Here is a 13,696-nt window from a genome sequence, read left to right on the forward strand (position 1 = left end):
ACCATCAACATCCTACCATCACCACCCTACCATCACTACCCTACCATCCCCACCCGACTGTCACCATCCTACTATCACCACCCTACCAGCACCATTCTACTCTCACCATCCTACCATTAACATCCTACCATCACCACCCTACAATCAACATCCTACCATCACCACCCTACTGTCACCAACCTACCATCACCATCCTACCATCACCACCCTACTGTCACCACCCTACCATCACCATCCTACCATCACCACCCTACTGTCACCACCCTACCATTAACATCCTACCATCATCACCCTACAATCAACATCCTACCATCACCACCCTACTGTCTCCACCCTACTGTCACCACCCTACCAGCACCATTCTACTCTCACCATCCTACCATTAACATCCTACAATCACCACCCTACTGTCACCACCCTACCATCAACATCCTACCATCACCACCCTACCATCACCACCCTACCATCAACATCCTACCATCGCCACCCTACCATCACTACCCTACCATCACCACCCTTCTGTCACCACCCTACCATTATAAAATTGTTTATAATGTACATTAATGACATTTGTGAAGTCCTTAGGAACATGCAATGTATTTTGTTTGCCGATGATACCAGCCTCTATTGTTCTGGACAAAATATTGAGCAGTTAATGACTACAGTTGGAAAAGATTTAAAAATACTAAAAAAATGGTTTGATTACAATAAATTATCAATGAATTTGAATAAGACAAAATATATTATATTTGGAAACAAAAAAATATATACTCAAACTAAATTAAAGATTAATCAAATAGAAATTGATAGGGTGAGTAACATAAAATTTTTGGGAGTGCATATTGATGATAGATTGAATTGGAAAGTTCATATAAATTACGTGAAAACAAAAGTGTCAAAAACAATCGGCATATTGTATAAAATTAAGGGAGTTGTAAACAATAAAGCACTCTGTTTATTATACAATACCCTCATTCTTCCCTACCTCAATTACTGTGTGGAATTATGGGGGAATAATTACAAAACAATAATCAAACCGATATTTATTTTGCAAAAAAAGGCAGTCAGATTAATTAATTATGCCGATTATTATGCCCCAACAAACCCACTGTTTGTTCAGCTAAATATATTAAAATTAAAGGACTTAGTCGATCGCAACACAGCTGTGGTTATGTTTAGGGTTCACAATAACAATCTTCCACACTGCATTCAAAAAAGGTTCAAACAAAGAGAAACCGGTTATGAATTGAGGGGAACTTATATATATCAAAAAAGAGAAGCCAGAACAAACACGAAATGCAGATCCATCTCAGTTACAGGAGTAAACTTATGGAATAGCCTGGATGACACATTAAAGAACTCGACGACAGTACAATCATTTAAAAAAAGGTTTAAATCCAATGTAATTAATGGTTATGCAGCACTACACACCTAAACTGTCTGTTTTTCATTTTGTTTTGTTTCATTTTGTTTTTTGTTTTTAAAATATTTTTTTGTTTATGCACTTTTGGGTTTTTTTGCTTTCTGTTGTTGCTGGTTGTTTTTTACATTACAATGATTGAATGGACCATACTCAACTAAGGAAATGGGCATATAACGAATACAGATTTATTTTGTTAAAATTTATATAGGAATTATATATATTTTGTTTATTTTCTATGTTACTATGTAAGTTGGGTGTTTTCATTCAAGATATAATAAGGGTTGGCATAAATAAGTGTTTCACTTCCGCCAATACCTTTTCAGTCATTGTTATGTTGTTGATTTTTTTTAAATTCCTTGTTCTCATTTAAGATACTGACTGAAATAAATTACTACTACTACTACTACTACTACTACCATCACCACCCTACTGTCACCACCCTACCATCAACATCCTACCATCACCACCCTACCATCACTACCCTACCATCACCACCCTACTGTCACCATTCTTATTATCACCACCCTACCAGCACCATTCTACTCTCACCATCCTACCATTAACATCCTACAATCACCACCCTACCATCACCATCCTACCATTAACATCCTACCATCACCACCCTACTGTCACCACCCTACCATCACCATCCTACCATCACCACCCTACTGTCACCACCCTACCATCACCATCCTACCATCACCACCCTACTGTCACCACCCTACCATTAACATCCTACCATCACCACCCTACTGTCACCACCCTACCAGCACCATTCTACTCTCACCATCCTACCATTAACATCCTACAATCACCACCCTACCATCACCACCCTACTGTCACCACCCTACAATCAACATCCTACCATCACCACCCTACTGTCCCCATCTACCAGCACCATTCTACTCTCACCACCCTACCATTAACATCCTACCATCACCACCAAACGGTCACCACCCTACCATCACCATCCTACCATCACCACCCTACTGTCACCATCCTACTATCACCACCCTACCATCACCACCCTACTGTCACCACCCTACCATCAACATCCTACCATCACCACCCTACCATCACCACCCTACCATCAACATCCTACCATCGCCACCCTACCATCACTACCCTACCATCACCACCCTGCTGTCACCACCCTACCATCACCACCCTACTGTCACCACCCTACCATCACCATCCTACCATCAACATTCTACCATCACCACCCTACCATCCCTATCCTACCATCACCACCCGACTGTCACCATCCTACTATCACCACCCTACCAGCACCATTCTACTCTCACCATCCTACCATTAACAACAATCCTACAATCCTAATCCTGACATCGGACAAATCTAGAATCAAAAACAGTGGTGTCATCGAGTGCAATCTAAGTGATCACAACATGATCTTCTGCACTCGAAAAATTCATAGACCTGCAGCCCATTGTCATACCACAATAAACTGCAGAACCATGAAGCATTACTCCCCAGAAGCTCTAACAACAGCGCTGGAGGAAACTGATTGGTCTGAAACTTTAAACTCCGCCTCTGTCGAGGGGACCTGGTCTTCCTTTAAATCTGCATTTCTGTCCGTAATCGATAAGATAGCACCCATAACTGCTGTTCGGGTCAGAGCCCGTACAGAACCTTGGATGAAGGGGGAAATATTGAATGCCATCAAGCTCAGAAACAAATGTTACTCTGAGTACAGAAAAACCAACAACGAGGAACTACTTGAAAAAAGCAGAAAACTACGCAATGAGGTCAACAAAATGATAAAAAATGCCAAAAAGAATTTCTTAAATGAGAACATTGAGGCAAACAAAAGCAACCCACAAAAACTGTGGGAGGCCCTAAAACAATTAGGCTGCAGCAACAGACTCCAAACAAAAACCAGGAATATCTGCATTAACTCAAGTGGTTCGCTCCAGACCGACAGGTTGGTGGTAGCAAATTGTTTTAACAGCTTTTTCACCACTATTGCCACCCTGTTAGTCAGCAAACTCCCCCCGCATTCAGGTCTGTACGGTTCTGACCACATCCAAACTCACTATGAGAAGCTAGGTGCTAAAAAGGACACTTTCTCTTTCACACCTGTAAATACCGTTGATGTGCTAAAACAACTAATTGCCCTTCAACCTAACAAGGCCACAGGCCTTGACAACATACCCACCCGGTTCCTCAGAGACGCAGCTGTCTCTATCGCCCCCGTGGTAACCCATCTGATAAATTTATCCATCAATCAGTGCCACGTCCCACAGGAATTCAAGACGGCGCGGGTTATCCCTCTGTATAAAAAAGGAAACAAATTAGAACCTGGCAACTACCGCCCTGTTTCCATCCTTTGTTCCATCTCAAAGGTTATGGAGAGAATAATCCAGGAGCAAATCAACCGCTACCTCGCCGAGCATAGCCTGCTCTTTGAATTCCAATCAGGCTTCAGAACATCCCACTCCACTGACACGTGCCTCATATATCTGACCGACTACATTAAGCGTGAAGTAGACTCGGGCAAGTATTGCGGCATGGTTATGCTGGACCTCCAGAAGGCCTTTGACACCGTTAACCATTCAATCCTATTGAATAAACTAGGGGCGATTGGTTTTGATAGCACATCAACAAACTGGATGAAATCGTACCTTGAGGGACGAGAACAAATGGTAGACATAAACGGAACCTTGTCCTCGTCCCTCCCGGTAAGCTGCGGGGTTCCTCAAGGCAGCATTCTAGGACCGTTACTGTTCCTCCTATACATTAACGACATGAATGCTGCCTGTAACTGCAAATTGTTCCTGTTTGCTGATGACTCAGCACTCCTGATTTTGGGAGAGGACAAAGTGCAGGTTGAGGAGGCTCTCAGCTCTGAGCTCACCAGAATCCGTACTTGGCTTACTGATAACAAACTGTCACTACATCTTGGTAAAACCGAATCGATTCTTTTTGGGTCTAAACACTCTCTACGTGAGATAAATGTTAATGATTTCAAGGTCACAGTCGATAATACAGTCATCTCCAGCAAAGAAGAGATTACCTATTTGGGCTGTGTTCTTGACAAATACCTGTCTGGCGATAGTATGGCAACTAAGGTGATCAAAAAAGTCAATCAGAGAACAAGATTTTTGGGCAGAATGTCTGCTTTTGTCAACAAAAGTGCTCTCCGGACGCTTGCTGCAGCCCTCGTTCAGCCCCTCTTTGACTATGCTAGCACCTCCTGGTATTCAAACATCAAAATGTCCCTGAAAACCAGGCTCCAAACCTCCCAAAACAAACTGATTCGGCTACTCCTCAATCTGGGGCCCATGACCCACCTTCTTCCTGGACATTTTGCTAGCCTAAAATGGCTCAGGGTAGAAGACAGGGTTAAACAACTCAAAATGGGATTGGCATTTAAAATAATCACTGCAGCTCTGCCCTCAGTCCCCTCAATCCCTGCATACCTGACGGAACACCTCCACAGATTTAGTGACACCCACAGGCACAACACTAGAGGGAGCTCAAACAACAACCTGATTACCCCCTCCTATAGGACTAACATGGGTAAATCATCTTTCTACAATACGGCCACCCAAGGGTGGAACGGATTGACTCCCGCCCTCAAAACATGCACCTCTTTGGCCTCCTTCAAAAAGGCCCTAAAAATACACCTTTTAGGGGGACAGAAACGGAGATAGTCATCACGACTCTCTCCGGGTCAAACCCCCCCACCTTTTTTTTCCACCGATGTTGCACGTATTAATTGCTTTAGTAATTTATTGTAATTTATGTAAGTTATTTATTGTCATTTCGCATCAGTGGTGTAATTTATTTTAGATTAATTGTTAGTTTGCACTGGCGGTATAATAACATTTTATTTTTGTCTTTCTAATGTTACGTTGCATCAATTGCGTAATTTAATATTGGATTTATTTTTATTTGTATTGTTTTTGGTGGATGATTTATGTACAAAGGACTTTCAACGGAAACAAGCCCGCAAGGGCTTTTTTGAAATGCTCCTCTTAGACAGGATGTTTGACGTTATTTGTACTGTAATACATGCTACTGTGTGACTGTACTTGTACTCTAACATTCTATCTAATAAATATATTCATCATCATCATCACAATCACCACCCTACCATCACCATCCTACCATTAACATCCTACCATCACCACCCTACAATCAACATCCTACCATCACCACCCTACTGTCACCACCCTACCATCACCATCCTACCATCACCACCCTACTGTCACCACCCTACCATTAACATCCTACCATCACCACCCTACAATCAACATCCTACCATCACCACCCTACTGTCACCACCCTACTGTCACCACCCTACTGTCCCCATCTACCAGCACCATTCTACTCTCACCACCCTACCATTAACATCCTACCATCACCACCCTACCATCAACATCCTACCATCACCACCAAACGGTCACCACCCTGCCATCACTACCCTACCATCACCACCCTACTGTCACCACCCTACCATCAACATCCTACCATCACCACCCTACCATCACCACCCCACCATCAACATCCTACCATCGCCACCCTACCATCACTACCCTACCATCACCACCCTTCTGTCACCACCCTACCATCACCACCCTACTATCACCACCCTACCATCAACATCCTACCATCACCACCCTACCATCACTACCCTACCATCACCACCCTGTCACCATCCTACTATCACCACCCTACCAGCACCATTTTACTCTCACCATCCTACCATTAACATCCTACAATCACCACCCTACCATCACCATCCTACCATTAACATCCTACCATCACCATCCTACAATCAACATCCTACCATCACCACCCTACTGTCACCACCCTACCATCACCATCCTACCATCACCACCCTACTGTCACCACCCTACCAGCACCATTCTACTCTCACCATCCTACCATTAACATCCTACAATCACCACCCTACCATCACCACCCTACTGTCACCACCCTACAATCAACATCCTACCATCACCACCCTACCATCAACATCCTACCATCACCATCCTACCATTAACATCCTACAATCACCACCCTACCATCACCACCCTACTGTCACCACCCTACAATCAACATCCTACCATCACCACCCTACCGTCAACATCCTACCATCACCACCCTACTGTCACCATCCTACTATCACCACCCTACCATCACCATCCTACCATCACCATCCTACCATCCCCACCCTACTGTCACCATCCTACTATCAACATGCAAGAACATCAACGAGCCCCCTACTGGAGTCCACTGTGAATGAAAGAAGATGCTTTCTAAGCTCCAGTTTACTCATCATCACTTTGATGTTTGAAGAAATACAGTATTGTTGTCACAACTTAACAGGGTGAACCACCGATGTTCTGCATTGACTGTTTCTGGTTAGATTGAGGATGTTCAGACGGCAGGAGACGCCTGATCCATGCCCACACGTCAGTCTGCATGGCATTCACTCTGGTTTTCAGTAAATGAGACATCAGGACAGAAGCCCTGTACATTGTTTGATCTCACAGAAGGGCCTTATGCAGCATTGATTACCAAAGACTTAATAGTATCCTGCAGCTAACTGAACTACATCATGTCCTGATATGCACCTAATGCAGTCTGTCTGTGTGGATTGTAATCATGCACTAACTGAGGAAGGTGGATCGGTCTGATATCTGATGTAAGGGATATATATCTAAAAGCAAGCAAAGCAGTCATTCACTACAATATCTGAAAAGTTATTGGAAAAGAATCCTTAAAATATAACGCTTCCCAAAGTCATCCTCAAAGAAACTTGCTCCATTGTAAACGGTCTTTAGCATAAGAACTAAACAGTGAGCACAAGTAGCGACTATGTAGACACACAAAGGAATTACTTCACTGTCGCAGGAAAACTCATAGCTCAGATCAGATTTTCATTAACTACATATGATCTTCTGACTTTTGCTATATTGTATTGTATAATATGACTTAGAGATAGCAGGTCCCACCTAGTAAGAATGAATTAAGGAACGACTAACTCTAATTTAACTGGTGGCACTGTCAACTGCATTTCTTTCAATCTATCCTCAAAGCCTGAAAAAGGTCTAGAGAGAACAAAAGTCCATTATAGTAAATAGAGGGTTACACAATGATGCATTCAAAGTCTCTAAGCGGTACATTATAAGTCCAAAGTAATAGAAGAGTGTGATCATAATGGAACGATGCCTCAGCGCTTCTCTGCAGTAGATGCCTACACATCACTGAAGAGGCTGTCTGTAATCTTTGAGTACATCCGAGTTCACCCTATGTCTGTCTTCATCCTCACTGTGAGGGTCATGTGGCTGCACTGGCTGATTGGCCTACGACTCACACCTGTTTGCTGCCTCTCATCCCAGACACACCTGAGGCTGATTACGACCGGCCTTCATAAGCCCTGCTCCGCCCGCTGTTCCCAGTCGGACTATTTTTCATGAATCGCGTCCCTGCGTACAGAACGTCTTTCTGCCGCTCCTCATCCCTGGGATCTGCCTTTGTTAGAGTTTTGTATTTTGAGCTTTCTTATTTGGATTGTTCTATTGGCTGTGTCTTTTTGTTTAACAAGATATTTTCGTTGGTGTCCAGCCGCCCCGTAACCCGTGCGCAGCTCCGGGATAGTGACTCGGCTGATGAACATTCCAGTAAAGCTTATAGTCACGTTTGTACTGTCTCCGTCCTCTGTTTCTTGGGGTCCTCTCGCACCAGTCCGTAACACTCACTCCATCAGTCACAGACTAAACTTCACTACCAGTCCACTTCAGGGGTCCCTTATTCTGTGGCCTGGCCACAATCCAAACCCAGCAGAACAGCCGTAAAACGAATCCTTCTCATAGCTACAGATTTTATACACAGTTGTGTTTTACGACTACAACTCTACACAATAACAACTGCAGGAATAAAAAACTTGGAGTAAAAATAATCTGAAGTACATGCATGTGTACAAAAGTTTAACTCACCTATGGCCATGTGCAACTCCAAGTCACACAATTAGTTTTACCCATGATACATTGTCAGATCATCATACAAGCAAACTGACAGTGCTAGCATTAGCGCTGTAGCCGATAGCTGCGTCTGTTAGAGGGGGCTGTGAACTGCCAACATTATCTATATGTCTGAATAAATATTCCCATTACAATACTGAATATTTCTGCATGTATTTAATGTTTTGTGTTAAAACAGTACGCAGTATTCAGAGTCTTTGGAAATGCGTTTGTTTGCATGGCGAGCATTATAACAGGACTTTCCTTTTGGAACCTGTGATTGCAGCATTTTCAGAGCCGAGGCAACCAAATCCAATCTGGACACGGCGGCGGCCATAATTCAGGACAACACAAACACAATGTCAGTCATCATACTTAACCCGATCGCCTCCACGAGTGCAACAAGTCCAGCGTCTTTGCCGAATGTTGCGAGTGTAATCTTATGCAGATATTTCCACATTAAATAAAGAGCATAACTTTAATTCTGTGATGATGTTTTTTGTGCCTGGAAGACAGATTGTAAACTCTGAACAAGCGATTTCATTTTCTGACAGGAATCAACAAAGTATGACATACTTTATTTCATCTCTCACAGGATGACATCTGTAACAACGACGCGCTTCAATGTGAGGGGAAACGGTAGAAGATGACGCTTGTCAGGGCTAACAGAGCTACTGTCTGCACCAGCTTTCAGCTGAATGCTAGCACTGAAAGCGAAGCTAACGTTCATTCAGCTGAAACCTGAAATAGTGGACATACTCCACTGGTTGGCATCAAGCTATCACACATGCAACTTTTTTTCATCTGTACCAAGAAAAGTGAAATCACTTTCCATAATGTATTATTATAGTAACTAAACGCAAGGCACATAATGTTCCATGAAATATCATGCAAAGGTTGAAAAACAGGTCTCTTATGAAAGTATAAAGAAACAAACCCCCTCTATCCACTGTCCTCTGATAGGACAGGGTACAGGGTACGGGGGGGGGGGGGGGGGGGGGGGCAATGGAGGAGGTATCATCATTTTCAGCCATGCATCCATTAGGTCAGCACAGCGACCAAAGCAGCACCATGCAGATACATTAACTTCATCTCACCATTCCAAACCCAGGCTCGCATCCCAACGGGACAAAATCTGAACCCTAGCAGGCCCCGACTATCTCAGCTTTAACTCCACGACCTGCGAGAGTTCACCTGCGCCCCACACCCCACGCCCGACACACAGCCCCATCCTGAATGCAGGCAGGTAGAGGAAGAGCGGACTGGAAGGGAATGCTTCTGTGTCAGACAAAAAGTGACATCCTCCATGGAAAACCTCCACCACACATTCCAGAGTGATGACACGACTGTGCTAAGAGGAGAGCAACATCTGTGAGCACACAAACTCGCCACACACGATGGTGAGGATGCGGCCCGCAAAGCTTTATTCAGCCAGGACAGGGCTGTTTGTGACTGGAGCACCCATTCTGCAGTAACCAGTAACGACGGTGCGCTGTCACAAGGTCACACTGGTACACGTCCCAGCCATCATGCTGTCCTCCTCTAGCTCAGAGGCAGGGCTCAGATTGTGGGGCAAATGACTGGAGTTCAACTTTGGCTTAGAGCTTCAAAAGCAGGCATGGGCAAACTGCGGCCCGCGGGCCATACACGGCCCGTTGGGCTTTTTAGTTCGGCCCACCGAAATTATATCATTAAATTACATTTTATTACAATTAAACCTCATTCATTTGACCTTTCCCCTGTATTGCTCCATGTAAAAGGCCAAATCCTTTCATGTAATGGCTTTTACATGTCATTTCTATTAGTCCGCGCCAGTTCAGATAATTTTAAGTTTCACTAAAAAAAGTCTGAAGAGAATATTGCTTTTCTTGAAAAGAGCACTGTCATAATGCATTGAAATTTACTGATGAATTTTGATTGTAAAACTGGTTAAACCATGAAGATTGTTGTTCCTCTCATGTGTCTCCTAGGCAACGCTCTTCCTTCTGGTGCTGGAGGAGACATCAGTACTCACATCACTACACCTTCAGCATAGTGTAACACACATGCGATAAACACAAGGTACAAAACACAAAGTCGCAAGCACCGCGCCACTTTCTGAAAGGTTCCACCTGAGCGGTGACTTTACTGTCACACGCCTCTGCCTTTAGTGTCTCTGCGTCTGCTCTCAGTTCTGCTGAGGTTGTCTCCGCCAAACGTTGTGCCTTTGGATGAATCCTGCAGGAAGACAGACCAGCATCTTGCGGGTAGGAAGTAGCAGGACAGTCCTGTCCAACAAGATGTCCTGCACATGAAGACAGGTCTCCTCTTAGCAGCAGCACTGGGTTCACATCTACTGCAGCAGAAACACACGGCTGCACCAGAGGACGCAGCAAAGTAGCTGTGACCATAAACTAACAAAGCAAATGAGCACTGCCAATACAAAAGGGAGTGTCCTTTGAGGAAAGAAACTCATCAATAACATGAAAAGTGCAAAGAAACGTGAGATTTTCACAATTCGATCTCTCTTTGTAATCATTTGAGGAAAAAAAAGAGGCTTATTTGCATATTTGAGAAGCAGCACCTAGAGAGGAGAGGAACATTCCAGGAACCAGGGTGGGGGCTCTGAGATTTAGTTTGGGTACGGTTAGTTTGGGTTTATAAAGGCCAAGGTATGAGGCCACATCCTGTGTACACATGTAGGTTTCAGGCTTGTTCAGATCCGGTGTGTTGATGCCAGGTTCTGGTCTCCAGCTCCCCGGGACCCACCAGACTGCTGAACTCAGCTCATGTTCAGGTTGCAAAGTATCAGCAACATTCTTCCATCCAGGATGTCCTTAGTTTCTCAGCGTGTGTGTGTTTGTGTACACACACACACACAAGGCGCGAGAGAGAGCTCCAACGAGCTGATCATCCTTCCTCACGAGTCCAGTTAGTTGCCAAGATACCAGGTCTAGGAACAGAGACAGATGCACAATCAGTGACGTGCGGTGGGGTTCGTGTCTGGTGAGGCACAGTCAGATTTACAAATAAATGAACCTACAGCTTGTTCATCATTTGATTGGCAACATTTAACGTGTTTTGTTTAAAAATTTGTACCAGAATTTTTTACATATTGTCACAAACCTGGCTCATCAGTTTATGACAAAAAGGGGAGACCACACATAATCTGCGTATTTACAAAATATTTAATGAAATTATATGACGTGAAATTATTAAACTCTGCGTATCAGTGTGCGTGCAGCGTTGGATGTGTGTGGATGCGTGTGTTGATCAGTTAAAGTTTAACTGATGTTTAACTGTTAAACACATGTTCTGAGACGGGTCTGTGTGTGGATGAGGGGGTGTGTGTGTGTGTCCCTGTCTGTCCGCTGGGACAGGGACACGCTGCTCGCCGACACGGAGCAAGTGAGTGGGTGAGGGAGAAAGAGAGAGAGAGAGAGAGAGGAGAGCGCAGACCGACAGATATACGAGCGATATCGCAGGAAAAGCTGGGCTTCATTTGACAGCTTATGTTCTCCAGAACGTTACAGAACACTCGTTCACATCTAATGGACTCTGTCAGGCCCAGTCCGCCGCGGTTCTGCTCGAATCGGTCCCTCAATTTGACCATGAATACGCGCGGTCGCTGCTCGTGTTTGGAGGCTTCTCGGTAAATTGTTCATGTCGCAATATCCCATCCGAGTCCAGACATCTTCAGAAGTTGAGAAAAGAAGGCAGGAAAAGCAGAAAACACGGGTTCTTGCTTGACGTCCAGACATCCAGACAGCCAGCGCTTCCGTGTTTACAAGCCCGTCTCGAACGAGCGGATCAGCTGATGAGTGCGCTGAATCACTCACTGGTCTCCTATGGGCTGCAGGCCGTATTACATGCGGCCTCATTCTGCAGCATTTTAATGCCGCTGAGTATAAGAACACGTGACGCACTAATTGTATTATTAAAAATGAAAAAATCATAACATATATAATGTAATATCACTGATGTTATATTATATCTTATATGATTTTTATATTATTTTTAATAATACAAATACATGATTGTTATATGATTTTATATGATGACAGGTGAGGCTGTGCCTCACCTGCCTCCCCTGACTGCACGTCACTGTTACACCGGCAGGTCGTGATGATTTTTCAAGCCACAGATTAAAAACATAACTACTAATTACTCAATATATATCAAAGTTACATTTCCTTAGTCGTGAAATGGACATTTGAAAATATATAATAAAGTAGGTACCCCTATTATGTTCTGAAAGAATCAACAGACAGGAATCTAGAAAGTTCATTCAGAATATGAACCACGTGCTGTGCTGCGGTACCGGCTTCTGAGTCTATACTGTGATCCACAGGACGGAAGTAATAACAGACATTATATAATATATATGACGCATGCAACTGGAAACATTCAAGGGAAGTCAGACGAGCCTTTATTTCATATCAAAGCTGCATTTCCTTACTTTCATAGTCTCAATGGGGCAGCTTGAAAGATTGTCTCACATCCAGCAAACATGAAGCAACATTGAGTTTGAACAAAATTATGAAATGATTTGAATATGATTCCTCTGCTTGTCTGTTCTGTTTGCCTTTTGGCTGACGGCACAATGGAAAGGGAGATGAAAGAGAGGGAGAGAAGATCATCATAAATGGCCTGCTTCAGTTTTTAATCGGAATATACGCGCATGAATGTCGGTGGAGCAGAGGATGGACAGACAGACGACAGCAGGCATTATTAAAGATTATTTGGCATTATAACACACTCAAACAGCTTTTCTGGTTCTCCTCTCTCTTTTGCCATCCGTTTCCTTCCTTGGTAAAAACTTTGCCATCGGGACGCTTTCGCCATCGTATTCGGACAGCATCGTCCCCCGTCACGAGACTCTGCTTCAGGCTGATCTGAAGAAATACAATCACGTCGCGTCAACGACATGATATGTCTTGCATCACGATTTTAACTGACATGCTGGAGACTCACTTGCTTCAGTATTTCATCCAGAACGGCAGGATCGTTGAGATCCAAGGCCGAGTCCTGCGGGATTGCCTTTATTTTGATGATTTTCTCGGTGGGACCTGATGTTGGGAGAGACAGAACAACACATGAGCTCCAAGTCTAACTTAGATCCCATAACATTTCGAGAGCGATCCGGATACCCGTCTGGATGAGAGAGTAAAAAAAAAGGATTTTCCCATTTACTTATAATGGAGGCTTTATAAAACACCCCGGATGAGTCGCCAGCTCATGGAAGGGCCACACGAACGACAAGCAACCGATCACATTCACATGCAAAACGCCGCACGGAAGG

The sequence above is a fragment of the Brachionichthys hirsutus genome, unplaced genomic scaffold (assembly GCF_040956055.1).
Source record: "Brachionichthys hirsutus isolate HB-005 unplaced genomic scaffold, CSIRO-AGI_Bhir_v1 contig_453, whole genome shotgun sequence".
NCBI lineage: Eukaryota > Metazoa > Chordata > Actinopteri > Lophiiformes > Brachionichthyidae > Brachionichthys > Brachionichthys hirsutus.